This window comes from Amia ocellicauda, chromosome 6 (assembly GCF_036373705.1).
Source record: "Amia ocellicauda isolate fAmiCal2 chromosome 6, fAmiCal2.hap1, whole genome shotgun sequence".
NCBI classification, from domain to species: Eukaryota; Metazoa; Chordata; class Actinopteri; order Amiiformes; family Amiidae; genus Amia; species Amia ocellicauda.
In genome coordinates, this window is record NC_089855.1 from 7,406,681 (window position 1) to 7,422,963 (window position 16,283).

The window sequence follows — 16,283 nt, forward strand, 5'->3', positions numbered from 1 at the left end:
TCTCAGTGTCTGATATTCGTTTTTTTACTGAACAGTGGCATTATTCTCTGTTCATAATGTACACAGTTCCTCACTACAGTGCAAATTCAAATGTCTCTTAGTCTCAGTGCATGTTGTATTAAGAGACTGTGATAACATTCAGATAATACTTCCTTTTTGCTTTAATAGCAGCTATTGTAGTCAGTTTGTCTTCTGAGAGTTGACAGAGGCGTTTGGCCGTGTCCACAAATCTCTTTTATCCGAGTCCTTATGAATTAGTGCTCATTGTGGTGGTTTATTGCTGGTCCGTCTTCCCTTGCATCCATCGTGGCTAAACTCTCCAGATGATAACGTATTTGGAATATTTGGTTTCCTGTCATGTGGAGAGATTAGATGTTTAATTGAAATCTGTGCTGGTCAGGAAAAGATTAGACCTGGACTTTCAGACACTCGACCTGTCGGCTCTTTTACTTGCTTTCATCTTTCTGGTTCAGTCACGTTTGTTTGACCATTTCTTTGTAGTTGTTAGTGGTTTGTGATGTTGGTCTCCCTTTCCGTTTCCAATGTCTCTTACTCCATACCTTCCCTGCACTGCAGATATACAGTCATTAGGAGAATTTACATGTAGTGTTTTTAACTCTTGAAGTGATGAGGCACATTTGGCCTGAAAACTCATTAGAATCAGGTTTGCGGGAAAAAATTATACGGCCCCAGAGAAGGACAGGGTCAATCCCAAATACTCGAGTAAATGACGTAAAAATGCCCATTTCCACATGTAAACCCACATTTCATGTGTAAATGCGACTGAGATAATATATCCTTAAATGACCACATTATAAATGTGGGATTGAATTAAAGGTTTCCAGGTGAACCTAGTAATTTCCACTATCAGTGTATATATAGACATGGGAGTTATGTGTTGTATAATAGAAACATCTTACTATAGTCTGGTGAACATTTCAGTCAGTTCTTATAAGTTATTGGTTAAAATTAAGGATTATTTGGAGGAGTTACAAACAGAGTTTGATTCATAAATTGTACAATGTCGCTGTATTAACAGAAAATATGGCAAATAGATTAAAGGTCAGATACAGCAGCATTAAATTACCCAAAACCATAGGGAGCATAAACATCTGTACCAAAAGATGCCTCACAAGCAAAGCTGTCTTAGACCTTGGATTGTGTTAACTCACGTCTAAAATTCAGACGTCTATAAAATATAATACGCACTGTGACTGCAGACATAAACAATGAAGAGATTCAACATGGTAAAGCCATTGAATCGTTGAAATTAGCTTTATTGTGAGGTCCAGAGGATGCAGTCATTGAGATAATGGCACCATGCAGTCAAACGCTCTGTCTTTTGGACAGACATATATCCACAGAAGCAATGCATCAATCCGGCAGCTGAACCAAACTGCAGTAGGAGGTATGCTTTGTTGTCGTGGCGAAAGACAATGGCACAGTCTGAACTAAGGATTTAAATTCACCAATATATATATATATATATATATATATATATATATATATATATATATATATATATATATATATATATATATATAACTTTAATATGAATAATCTGTTTGAATTTAGTAACAAACAACAGGGTACAAGCAAATGTGATTCCACTTTACTGTATTGTAATACTTGCCTTGCTTCTTCGGCTGTTGTTGTGTATTCAGCAGTCCAATCCTAGTGCTGTCAGACTCACAGAATTAATATCAAGTTAAATTATGGGCTCCATCCTTAACATGACCTCTGATTTAATAGGTCCAGAAATATTCTGTGTTAATACTTTGCAGCACATTCATATTCAGTCTGAGATTGGATTTGGTTTGGTTTGTTTGTTTTTGGCAGAAACACAAGACTATCTGCCTGTACCAGAGTTTCACAGTTTTTTTGTTTTTTTTAACTGTTTGTGTTCAAACAAATACCTTTTTTATTAGTTTGGAAAAGAGGAGATTCTCTGCAGGAACGTAAACAGCCTTCAGACATGTAAGTGCCATGCATATTTTTGTTTTTTTTCATTAGGTGGAGAACTAGGAAACTGAACATGCACTTTAAACCTGGAAGCATCATCAAGTGCAGTACAGTACTGACTTGATCAATGAATTGATCTATCCACTTTAAATATATAGCACCTGCAGAGTTTTTATGTTTTTATTTTTAAAACCTAATTGACTGCAGCATTATATTTGAAACTGATGTGTCAGAAACCTATTCAAAATAGAATACGATTGTTGCTTCTTAGTGCTACTTTTGGTGATTCTCTGCTTAGTTTTAATTGACACAGAATTAATCTTGGCTTTTAACTCCAGTGTTTGCAGTTCCACTAATTGACTGATCCCTGTATAAGATATGATTACTGAAGTAATATCCATGGCATTACCACCCTACTTTCTACAGAACGAATTCCAGACTGGGAAACATTATCGCCAGGAACGGAGCCGGTGTCTGCGTGTGGCGCACAGCTGCACAGCTTTTGAACAATAATTGGATTGGACACTGAAAATCAGCGACAGATGATTCTCATTTATCTCCCTTTGAAAATGTTACTTTATAATCACAGTGAGTATTCCGTAGTCACAGAAATATTGAAGAGCAATTCCTGGACTGAAACATGAAAGGGTTAATAATCTACAGGTATGCATTGAGTACATTGTGAAGGTCAGCAGCATGGAAATGTAATACATATGTATAGTGTGCCATTTCTTTACTGGAAGGATGGCTGCATTCTCCACACTTCAGTTAATTGAGTATAGAAACCCCCCCACCTGAGAGGATTTCTGCCTCCTGAGGACAATTGACTTACTGTGTGGGGGGTGGGGGGCTGAGGTCTTCAATTTGTTGCTGTGGTTTCAGAGGGGTCTAATATGATGGGTGATTGGATTCACCTGGTTGCATTTGCACTCTCTGCATGAAATAATGGATTCTCAGTGGGCTCCGATGGAGAGAGCAGTGAGGAGAAAGGCCTGACTGGGGTTTCGTTGTGTGTGTTGTGTGTGTTGTGTGTGTTGTGTGTGTTGTGTGTGTTGTGTGTGTTGTGTGTGTTGTGTGTGTTGTGTGTGTTGTGTGTGTTGTGTGTGTTGTTCTTGGAGTGTAAAAGTGATCTGACATGGTCCAGGAAGGAGAATTCAATTTCATTGTTGTTGAGTGAAAGCTTGCAACACCATCAGGTCTGTTGAAACCCAGAGGAGGGTTTTTTGAGAGGAGGCGGTTTTCACACAGACTCATTGGGTTTGTGGATTTGTTATTTGCAAACGGCACCTTGTCCTCAACGTCCTGCTTTCTCTCTCCCTACACAAGAACGCAAGCATATTCTTAGGAACATAACGGCTGTCTCTTTGGTCTCAAAACGCTGCATCACAGGAAACATGTTCTGTGGGTTTGCTTCTTGAGCAGGAAGAAGCATCTTGCCAGAAAATAAAGCCTGCAATGAATGCAAGTTTGCTGTTATTAGCAGGTGGGGTGCAGTTTAGTGTTGATCTGGCCCCTAGTATTGTTCCAGGTATGAGTGATGCTAGCAACTACTGCAAAGTCTTTCAACTTCCTCTAAAATCCCTCTCAAAGAAATAGATACACAATACTGTTTTGTTAAAGACCCTTTGGGAGTAAAATATTTGTCTCACTTTGTAACTACTTCTGAGTTCTCCACTCAATGCTATAAGTACTATAATGAAAAAGGTCTTAATGGTAATTTAGCACTTAATAGAATTTAATAATGAATAGGTGCTATAAACCAAAAACCATCAGATGTATTATAGCTCTACTATGTGATTCTTGGAGTAATATTTGTTGGACAGAAGTGCATAAGAAACAGATTAGGATAATCTCCTGTACTTTGCCTGCTTCCTACCCTGACATGTGTGCAAAGGTTGCACCTAGGGTAATAAAACAAAATGCAGGCATCAGATGCTTCGGTTACCGATTACAGTAATTGTAATTACAAGTAATTGTCACCAGGTTGCTATAGATTTCGATAAACTCCTGGGGCTACTGAGAAGTCAACGGATGGCTGACTGTGGAGTCTGTTAGCTCTGCACAACAAAGACGGAGAAGAAGGTTTCTTGTGCCATGATTATCTATGTCTGAACACAACTGTATTGCAAAACAAAAAGCTCACAAAAGTATCTATAGTTTACTATAAAAAGACTAAGCTGCATCTAAGCCATCTAGCTAATACCTACATTTCGAATATCTCAAATCAGGTAAACATCCTAAATGGGAATGTGAACATATTGTCTTGGGTTGAACATTATGAAATCACATACAATATGCCTCTGTTTTTCTTTCACAACAAATCAAGCAAACTAGAAGTAATGCACAGTTTTCTAATTGTGTGTACTGGGCCCATTAAAAACAAGTCCAGCATTACAGCAGAGTTATTTCTTCGCCAGAACTGTTTTTTACTACCACAGCCATACAGGGGAAGTTACAATATCACACACGACCCACCAAGCTCTGTGGATAATGCCAGGTTGCAGACATCCCACGTGGAGTGACTTATCTTCTCCGTGGTGGCCGACATGTTTGCTTCAGATCTGCGGGACTGCGAGTTCTCACCCCGCCTCTGGTTACACAAATCCAACGCTGGTGCGGCGGGGGGCTGGGTGAACACAAAGAGGTTTTCATCAGTAAGCCGTAACCATACATAACTGTATGCTGAAGGCACAAGGAGACTGCCATCCGTCATTAATAGAGACCTGGGATTTCTCACTGGCAACCACGGCTGCCATCGTTTGTTTCTGTCTCATGTTCAGGAGGTCCCCAGTGAAATGTGCCAAAGCACAGGAAACAGTTCTGGACGGTGGTCAATGAAACTCAATACGGGCCTTGGCTGAAGCTGGAGATCTCCTGTTCACACAGAGCTTTTCCAGAAGCTGATGTTCCCTGAGAAGAAGAGAAGTTTTCCTTTTAGTGGATGCTCTTGGAGGTGTTGACATCTGTTGGTTGGTCCAACTGAGCTAAGTGAAGCAGCAGGGACACATTTTGTTGCACTAGGACTCCCTACACTCATGACAAATGTCTTAAAGCTTTCAGATTATTACTCACGACAAACTTTCCACTCCGTTAGCGTCATCTACATGTCGGTTGGAAACCACAAACACAGTAAATGGTCACATTTTCCTAAAAAGCACAGCATTTGGAAAAGTAAAGCCTGACACAAAAAAAATCCAACGTCAATCCTGCCGTGACGCTCCATTTCCCATTAGTATAGATTGGCTGCACACGACTCGGTGCTTTGTAAAAGAATGGGTTGTTTGTCAGGCAGTTTTGGCTAACTTGATTTAACATCTTGTTAAACCTTAAATTTAATTGAATATACTCAAACACGCAGGGAAGTAAGCACACTCGGCTCTAATATAACTAATAAAGAATACAGTTTGTTGGGAGGGGTTCACCTGGTTCACCTTTGACCTGGTCAATTGCATAAACTCGTTTGAGCCACAAGGCAGATATTCCTTTGTTAACCTCCATAATTTCGAACAGATGTTGCCTCATGCAGAGAAGTTCCCCTGCCTCAGTACATCAGCAGACATTCTGTATCACTCCGGGGGCAGGGACATTTAAAAAGTAATTATGAGCTAAATACGTTTTACTATTGCTGTTATTATGAGCATAGAAGCCTAACTGAAAAAAAACAAAAACACATGAAAATACCAATCAATCAATTTCTTGTGTAATATCACGCTGATTTCTACAGACTACATTGCAGATATTCACTAAGACGTGTTGTAGAAGCAAATTATTATTCCTGATGAGTACAGATAGACAGCCCAGACAGTAGACTGCTTTCTTCCTGAGAAATGTGGGGTGAGAGGGCAGCTCCACTTCTCAGAGGTGCAAGATCTTCAAGGTTTCCTTCTGTGTCTGAATTAATTTGCCTTTATTGAGCAGATAAAAAGGCAAACACAATGCTAGGGTATATTGTCAAAAGTATAGAATTGAGAACAAGGGCAGTGATGTGCAGACTGTACAATGCACTAGTTAGAGCTCATCTGGATACTGTGGACAGTTCTGGGCTCCACACTTCAAGAAAGATATAGCTGCTCTAGAGGCAGTTCAGAGGAGAGCAACCAGACTTATTCCAGGTCTGAAGGGAATGTCCTACTGAGAGACTGAGGAACTGAACCTTTTCACCCTGGAACAGAGGAGACTACGTGGGGACTTGATTCAAGTCTTCAAATTCATGAAAGGCATCGACCACATCAAACCAGAGGAGCTTTTCCAGATCAGCAGGGACACACGCACCCGGGGACACAAATGGAAATTGGGCTTCAAGACATTCAAGACAGAAAACAGGAGACACTTCTTCACAGAGAGGCGTCACAATCTGAACAAACTCCCCAGCGATGTGGCTGAAGAGACAATTTGGGAACATTCAAAAACAGACTGGATAGGATCCTTGGATCACTCAGTTATTAATGGACACCAAACGAGCACCATTGGGTCGAATGGCCTCCTCTCGATTGGACACTTTCTTATGTTCTTATGTTTGGATACAATCACCAATCACCTGCTTGTCCCTAGTCTTAGCCAGCTGCCAATTGGCACGAACATTTGAAAGGTGCACGAGTAACTAAAGTTCTCTCAAGTGTCTACAATTGACAATCCATTCCTTTAAAAAGTAAGCATTTTATTAGATGCTAGAGAAACCTTTTGTATTAATTTGTTTCAGTGTTTCCATGTATTCACCGTCAACAATGTGATGACGACTCGATGCTTTCAGTCATGGTTCTTTCTGATTCATTAGTCTCCATTACGGTTGAGAGTAATGGGACGTGGCTGTTGGATATACGTAGTAGGACCCGTGTCTCTCTCTGTGTTTGTCTCAGAAGACTTCAGCGCACCCTCAAATGGACCAACACCAACCAGCCGGTTTCACTTATACCCACATTAGTTACATTTGCAGCATTTGCAGCAATGGTCTCCACTTTCTGCTGCCTGATTGTTCATACACCCCTGTGCAGTCCTGGACATAAATGGTGCCTTCGGATGCATATCAGTTACACATTTCGCTTTGATGGATGTGAATCGTATCCTGATCTCGCATTCCAAGCCACAATTGTAACCATTACTCACTGTACCCTGGTTTTTATTATTTGACTTAAGTATTGATCTCTTGACTGCTTTGTTTCCGTCATATAATTAAACACAGCGTACGGCTTATTCGATCTACCGATACATTGTCACACAATGTACTTTTGCAAATGCTGGAGTCAATTGCCTCTGACGACTGGTTTTCGATTAATAAGGTGTTTAATTCTTTCTTGTGTTTGTACCCGTGTCACTGCCATTGTTTCCGAATCACCATAAAACAATAAGTATGTTTTTTCACATTTTATCAAAACCTCCCACAATTGGAGGACCGGATCCAACGAGCTGGGCTGTGTGCTCTGGAAGATATTTTGAGGAACGTGTCCAAACCACTAACCAACAAAGGATGGATACTCAGAGATAGGAGATTGCATCTGAAAGAGAGAGATGGAATGATATTGTAGCTCATCCAAAACCATAAATTCTGTGCAGTTTGGAAACCCACCAGTTCAGAGACCAGTTGACAGCGAACACACTTTGAAGATTTGTTTTTATTCAAATAAATCTCATGCCATAATTGGCCATTCAAGCATCTACAACTCAAGCTTGAAGACCTCCACCACTCAGTTGTCTTCTCTGTCACATTTGACACAACTGACAAACTTTGCCACTGTATACTTACACAATAAACTGGATTGGATTGTTGTCAAACTATATTTCTGACTTGACCAATTTCCCCCTCCTTCGATAAGAATTATTATAAATATATAGTTTGAAGAAGAATTTCAGAAAGAAAGAGTCCTTAACAATGCCTAATGAAATTAGTATGTCTTAAATTGTGTTTTGATTTGTACTTTACTGTTTTTTAAATAGAACATAGTTTCTAACATTAAAAGCAAATTTCAACAACATACCAGGTTTTTAAAGACCTATAAAGTAAGTACAGTTACTTTAAAATGTTTATATATAATATGTGTCATCCGTTGTTAGGCAAGCACAACATTTCGCTAAACATACTGTACTTGAGCTAGACTGCCGTTTGCTCACTGTGGAAGGTATTTTGAACTCCTCAATGTTTTTTTAATCTTCATTACAAAACACTGCAGAATTCACTGAGGGAAAACTGATAGCAGCTGCCACAGTGGAATTTGTTGCACTTCAGTGTCCTAATTAAAGCTGAACACACATCAAAATGAGCCCAGTTCATATGACACTAATGTAGAACTTTCCACTGAGATCAGAAATATTTCATAAATAAAAGCATACAACTTTGTTCTGTATTGATTTAGTGCTGACAAGAGAACCATCGAAACCCCCTTCCTTGTGAGATTAGTGGCAGATTAATGTTTTCCCCCAGATATAAAAATCCTATAACTATTGAAGAAAGATATCAATGCTGCTCCTTGTATTGTGTCCATCCACACCAGTTAGTATTTAAGCAAATTAAACTGCATCCTTCTAAACAAAGTATATACACATAACACATTCATCAAATAAAGTTATCTTTACACTGAAACATTGATTGAAATCTGCACTGTACAAATATTCCATGCATTTACAGATTAAAACCAACCAACAGAAAGCCAACCACTTGGTCTCAATCCATTCTTTTCTTTCTTTTTTAACAGACTCTCAAGGTGGCCATGTTGGTAGAGGTTGTTAAGGGTGTAATTGATTGTTGCGAGTTGGGCTTAATAGGGTGATTGGAGACACTTGGTCACACTCACTGAAAAGCACATGGGGCACAAAGGGAAAAGAAAGAATGGAGAACAAAAGAAAAAGAAAAAGGACTGGTGTTTTGGAGGGGCAGGTTGGGGTGAGAGAGAAAAGGGGATTTTTACAGGGGGAACATCCGTCAGTTGATCTTTGTATAATCGAGGACCCAAAGACTGATTCGGTTTTGTTTGGAAATTGTGTAATAAAAACACGGCATTTCACTCTATACCTGTGTGTGTCTCTGGGGTTAAAAGAAACAAGTGAGAGTCTGGAAGAGCAATCAGTTACAGGTTTTTTCAGTACACGGAAACAGATCCGTCACAATTTATAAGTCATTTGTGCTTTACTGTGACATAGACACATCGAAGTCTAATCGTTTTCCTTTTAATCCTTTATCCATAAAGAGATGCACTATATTTAAGCGACTCACACGTGGAGCTGCTATTCACTGACAACTGAGCGCTCTTATACTTTTCCCTGTTGAGACTGATTGAGCGGCCCTCGCTGTGTTTGGTAGACTGTGCCAGGACTGCATGTGGTCGTTGAAAACTGGGAAAATTGCAGTCATTGCAATCCGGCAATTCAGCAAGACAATTTGGAGGAGATTAAATGGGCTGTTGGATATATAGAAAACTGTGCCACATATATTTGTTTAAATCTTCGGTTTGAATTAGATCAACCGATACTCGAAGAAATCAAAAGCAACATCTACCTTGGTCAACAAATCAGCGCAGACAGAATTATTAGAGGAGAAAGCGGGTCACTCGATGCAAAAAAGATACAGAAACTGCATACACAAAAAAACATGGAATGAAAAAGAAATGAATGGAATCAAGAACAAATTAAAATGTGACATCATCAAAAGAGCGAAAATGATAAAATGGCGATGGGCCGGACACATCGCAAGAATAACAGATCAAAGATAGACAAAGGAAGCTATTGAATGGATCCCAAGAGATGGAAAAAAGACAGAAGATGATGACATAAAACATGGGAAGATTAAATAATAAACTTCACAGGCAATATACATATTACCTGCCAAAAGATGATGTGTAATGAAAGACAGCTTTGTATTCACATGGATGTTTTGTAAGAATTATGTATGTATTTATTTATTCCAAAACACCAACAGTTGTCAGGAGTTGGCAGCGTAGATGTAAACATGTATACACTGCATCAGGTGTTAAAGTTTTCACCCTGCGTTGGATCTGTTTGTTGTTCACATCCTGACAATTATTTAGACTAAGTTTCAAGTCTGATGCAATTACTCTCAAGATGTCACCTGGCATCTGTGGAAAGGGAGTGTCCTCAGGCTGCAGTCTGTCTGAAGTCTCTCCCAGCTGCCGCAGAAACCCCATCACATCCCTGTCAGGAGAAAAATGCTCCTCCTGCATCTGTGAGTGATGTCAGGTAAACAGCAGGACTGGAAGACACTTTTTAGAACCTGGCCAGAGTGTAAGCAATGAAAATGAAAAAGATAGGGATGTCACTTAAACTGTTCAAGCCACACTTGATGTATAACACGATTTTAATTTATTTTTGAACCCCAATATTTGCTCTTAGACCTTCCTGACAATGCAATTCATTACAATTTCTGGCAATGGAAGACTACAAGCCAGCCCGAGTCCCCATTAAATAAACAAATAATGATATGGAACAGTATTAGCATTAAAAAAGCACAGAGTCATCCCTTCTTGCCTACTCAGACTGTTTTGCTCATCTAGGTTGGGTCGTGAGATCATGAGAAACGTTTGTCAGAGATGGCGGTGCAGTTCGCTTGAGCAAACACTGGAGCCACACCAGTATTCAACATCCTGACAGGGTTCACAGGTCAGATCTGAAGCAGGGAATAAATCATCTGTTTGCACAAGTTGCAGGAGAACAGTTACCAAGATCAGATGGTTTTACAGCGGCTTCAAACATTCTTTCCCATTTTGGACAGACGTGTTAAGAGGTGTGTTTCTATGGGTGAGTGAGGAATGAGAACCAAGTGTTGAAATCCATCTGGTCCACTTGGGCTTTGGGGCTGTCGTTCTATCGGCTACAACATTTAGAACGGACCTCTTTTTCTTCTTTTACTTCGAAGCCAAAGTAAAGATTCTATATAGTGAGTAAACAGTCAACAAAACACATGCTATTTCATCGATACCAGATGGTAGTTCTTGCTTCAGTGGGGCCAGAGTGAGTCATGGAGCATTGTTCTCTAATTTGATATGACTTAAAACTATTCTAAAACCAATATCTGGCCTTTCATTATCATTTTCATAACAGCACATTATACCAGAGTGTTGCATTTGGGTGAAAGCATCTCCCCAGTCTCGTGTTCCTGCTCTGAGTGATAAACCGATGTCCGAGAAGCATCTTGTTTCCATTACCTTCTGTATCATCAATGTGCCTCTAAATCCGGGAGTGAAAGGTTTGGCTTGATCCATGACCTCGAGGCACTTGCGACAGGAACCCGAAACCAAGTCTGCCTCACGTTGATATCTTTCACACGGCTCGTAAAACAAAGGAGGCGCTTGTATTTCACTCACGGACCAAAGTATGTGCTCCTAATACAATCCATCCACACAGAACGGTTATCACCGACACCCAGATCCAATTGAGAGGCTGTGAAGGAGAGGCTTGATTTACCACCGACAGCCACGGAGCCAGTGTGGACCCTGAAGGCATCAGGCATTTAAAGTGTGTCTAATTACCGAAAGCACTGATGCATTTCTGTTTTATTATAATCTCTCAAGTAAATCTAAACAGCATTCATATTTTTTCATATTATTATTTAAAAGGATCATTACTTTTATATTAAGTCTAAGTCAGAGAGTTCTGTTCACAGTAACCCAGCCAAAAGGCTAACAACAGTGTTGCTGTTAATCTCTCCTGGGGATTAAAAAGCCACCTCCTGTTTCTTCTTCCCTGCAATGTTCATCACAGCAGGGCAACGAGCCTCATCTTTTAAAGCAAAATAAGAAGGTTTTTCTTTTGCTATATTATGTCGGTGCCAGTGGTGATCATTGCCTCAAGGTGGGTCTAATTCTTTCATCAGTAAGGTTGATTTAACTTGATGGTTACGAGGAAGTCCGTCATGGTATAAAAAACAAATAGGAAACCCCCAATTTCTAACCAAAAGCCATGAAAATAGGTTTGTTTGTTTGTGCCAGTCCCACGCAACGTATATGGAAGCATTTATTTCATTTCTGTCTTTTGTTCCCTATAGAAAAGTCTAATAAAAAACATGGTTGGACTTCAAATACAGCTTTTATTACGTTGGAGGGAAAACAAAAACAAACAAAGATGTTTTGCGTTTCAGCTAAAACGTTACAGATCCCTGCTTTTCAACTGCCACTCCTGAAGGGAAACCCATTCAGGAAAGTGTTTGGTTGGGGGGTTTGTGCTGCACAAGGCATTTCTGTTCAAAATGACTTAACGTTGTCATGTTCTAATCAGTGGATTGACGATGCGTTCTGCCTTTAACCGTGTCACCATGAAGTCAGAGCATCAATGCTTTTGAGTTGTCCCATGATCCACGACACAACGGTCCAGATTGTGTCCAGTCAGCTCTGATTTATAACGTGTTGAAAAAGAGGAACACAAACCTGCTGTGCTTTAATAGTGACCTCGACCCAATGAACCTGATAAACCATGAGCAACGCAGAGAAGGTCTAGTTGCAATAGAGTCTGCATAGACACTGAGTCTAGAAACAGGCTTTAGATCGTGTCTACCCAAGTCTGTGAAGGTCTGGATCAGAAAAGGCAAGTCATAATTCTCACATGTCCAGCGCTCATAATCAAAAGCGTATCGAAAATGTTAACTAAATCGAAACTAAGAATCCCTTGCCCCAGTTTCAGGCAAGCACCCTACACAAGACATTGCTTTTACCTGAGCATGAAAGCTCTGGTTTTAAATACGTCTCAGGCATGTTTTGAAGCCCAATGGGACAGCAAGAGGTATTGATATCAATCATCTTCCAAGCCTGTAACGATCAAGGATTATTCCTCACTTACTCTGAAACTGTCAGCTCAGGCAATAAAGAGTAGATGATCTTTTTCAGAATCAAACTGAAAGCCTTTAATTATCCAATCAGCGTGTGACAGTGTGTTTTTTAGGGGGGTGTTCATCACCCCTGTAGAGTTTTAATCTGCAATTGTGGCTGAACAACCCTTGCACATCATCAGTTGTGGAACTGGAGACAATCCAGCAGAATTATTCCTGATTTATTTCGGTCTTGAGCAATTTTTATAGATGCGAAACACTTACCGCACAGTAATCACCGCCTTGCCTCGGAAAAGCACAAAACAAACAAAAAATACCAACCACAGTAAGATGGGATCTAAGTTTATCAAGCTGGCCGGCTGCCAACAGTATCGTTTTTCATTCCCAGCTGTGTGGTTCAGAGATACAGTTTTAATCAGTGAAGAGGAGACAGTGCTTTAACAGCCCTGCCGTGACAGGTGATCCATTAGACGGCTATCCCTCAGTGATCTGTTCATAAAGTGAGTGCAGTTAAGAGGACACAACACATCACCTGGACAGCCTCTTATCACTCGCAGAAAAGCCAGCGAGATGAAGCTTGGAAGTCTTGTTTTACAGGGAACAAATGCCCGGAGAACTAACTGTGTCTGCCGCTGACCAAGAGGAACAGAAGGGTTTACCAACAAGATTAACGGTCTTCCGCTGTAAAAACATCCTCCCCAACAGCCTCCTGTCGTGACGTTCAAACGTTCTTCTAGACTATAAAAGTACTTGCATACCAACACCTACCTTCGCCTAAACCCTGGCAGGACTCGCCCTGAGACATGCCTCCAGTGTCACACTAGACTTGTTCTCGTGGTGTTATTGTTGACCTTGGGTACCTAGAAAGACAGTTGTCAGTTGATACAGTTACAAAACTCTCTTATTTTCTGTGTTAACATCCAAAGGCTTGGATTTTGGGGTATTTTGTTTATTATCATCATATTTGTAGATGACCGTAAATCCTAAATTCTAATAAAAAACTAAAAGATTAAGTTGTCTTCTACCCTTTGGGGTGAAAGTACAACTGATTCATTTCCTCTGGGAATTTGGAGAGGTCCTTCCTAATATGTGCTCTTCAAGAGAATTGCCTTGCTAAGCTTGAAGTATTATCCATAATGCCAATTAAATAAACTCGATGGTTCTGTTGGCACTCGGCGAGATCAGGACTGTGACAGCAGTTTATCTACGAGGTGAAACAGATGGTAACGGTTTGTTTTCATGTCTCTTGTTTTTCTGCCTTGGACCAGGAGTTAAAATGCCTGTCGAGGAAAGGAAAACAATGTTAATGTGTAAAAACTACTTTTCTTACACTCAGCTTGCTTCTGATATTGCTGTGTATTACAGATTCATATGGGGTTCCATCTATAAACTTCCACAGACTTAAGGCTTAAATTACTAGTGTTCACTTTTATTAGAACACTTATATTTTCATCAACACACACACAGCAACACAACATCTGTGTCAAGCAGCAACCAGATCTAAATATTTAAAGGAGCCTTTGAAAAACAAAATATCTATATACCATGCAACACAAAACCGCCTTTTGTTCTTCGTCTACCCTGGGACCGCTTCCTGTGCGTGGCTGTTTTCTCTCCCTGTGCGGTTTCTGTTGTGCCGTATTTGTCACAGACCGACCCCTCCCCGGCTTATCTCTCCCAGCCTCTCGTTACTGTTTTTTACCCCCTTCCGCTTTGCTCCCTACCTGTCTGCCCGCAGGCCTGCTTTCTCTTACTGTCACTGCTATCCCGGCAACGCTGCAGTACACATTGAGATTTCCATGCCAGCTCTTTAATTTAAGGTTTCCGCTTCACTGGGGACTGAGTGACAGGGCAGATTAATGCTCAGTGTTAATATCCAGGCCTTTCACCTGGGGGATCAGCGCTGGAAGGGAGCCCAGAAACTAAGAGGGTGATCATCGAGCTTTCTGGAGCCGCTAAAGCGCCTGTCTGGAAAAGGTTTGATCTGCTATTTAACCCTCTTCCATTATTTGTGACTGATAAGGTTACTCGGTATTGAGCCCCCAAAAGAGGACTCATGAATCGATATGCCGAATAATTACACACAGACCGGTCCGATTCTAACGGGCTTAATGGTGAACTGTGAGTGAGAGGCTTTCCTCTGGGACGGAGACTTTTTGTATCTCGGGGCTCCAACTCGTTTTTCCAACAGGAAGAGTCTATTTTATGTCACATCCTGATTGTTAACCATCACAAATTCTTAGAATTTAATATAAAAAGACTAAAACAATTTCGAAAAAGCAGAGACAGGAAGATGAACAATAATAGCTGCCTGTTTGGCATAAGGAGAATGTTGTGTCAAGATATGTTATGAGAAGGACAAACGGGCAAACCCTGTATCTCACCACCTGGCCTTCCCACAATGCAACACCACCTGGCCTTCCCACAATGCAATAGCTCTGCTGTTGACACTGCACAGCTTTTAAATAGGAGAGAATGGTTTGGTAGGGCTGTGACAAAGTACAGACAGGTAAGATGCCCCCGCAGGGTCTAAGACGCATGCTTGGTATTCCTGTGAAACTCTACTTGCATTACTTTCGACCACTACGGTTTTACTGTGGCCTATTTTTGCTTAAACACTGCCTTCACAACAATGCATATTAATAATTGCAAAAGCATTACTTCCTCAAAAAAAGAACTGGAAGTTATTTTCAGTTTATGCCACCTGTTACTGAAAAGGCGTTTTTTATCTTCCAGGAACAGCCAGTGTAATTTAAAGGTGGGGAACCCGTCTGCATCCCTTCCAGCCAAATGCCTTTTCCCACAGTCCCCCTGGTATTCCCCCCCAGCCGCACCGCAGGGATCTCTGTCCATCAAACACATTCTGCGCAGCTTCTCCAACCGGCGCGCCGCGGCAGCCGGCACAGCTGTTTACCCGATGTGCGTTTTCTCCATTCTGCACGACACACAGGTTTCCCGACACCAATAGCAGCTATTTGTATCATTTCGTATGCATTTATTTTTTCTTTACATCCCTGTTATCTCACTGCCCCCTATTGGGGATTATATATATATAGATAGATAGATAACTTCTTCATCAAGTCTACAGCTACATTTTTTGCACTTAAGACTAATGTCTGGTTGAAAATTGCTTCAATACCTACACTATAGGTTAGAGAAAATCTCAGGTAAAAATCTCTCATTGGAAGTCTTTGGCCTTTTTTTGTCCCCTACAAAATGTCCATTTATATTCACCCTAAATCTAATTTATTCTGACAGAGGAAGGGAAGCTTTCAAACCAGTACTGGAGAACACTTCTTCCAGAGGACTTTTAACAAATGAGTCAAGGCGACTTAAAATGCTGCACAACATAAGACGTTGACAAGAAGCAGACTCAAACACCCTACATACCCCCAAAACCCGTCGCCCGGCCATGTGCACAATCTCTTCCTAGGACAGTTAATGTAGTTCCCAAGCTGTACGGTCCTGAAACATCTGACTGTGATCAATATATCCGAACATCTGTGTGTTTGGGGGGGGGTAGAGGGCTGGAACTGACATTTCTGAGCAAAAACTC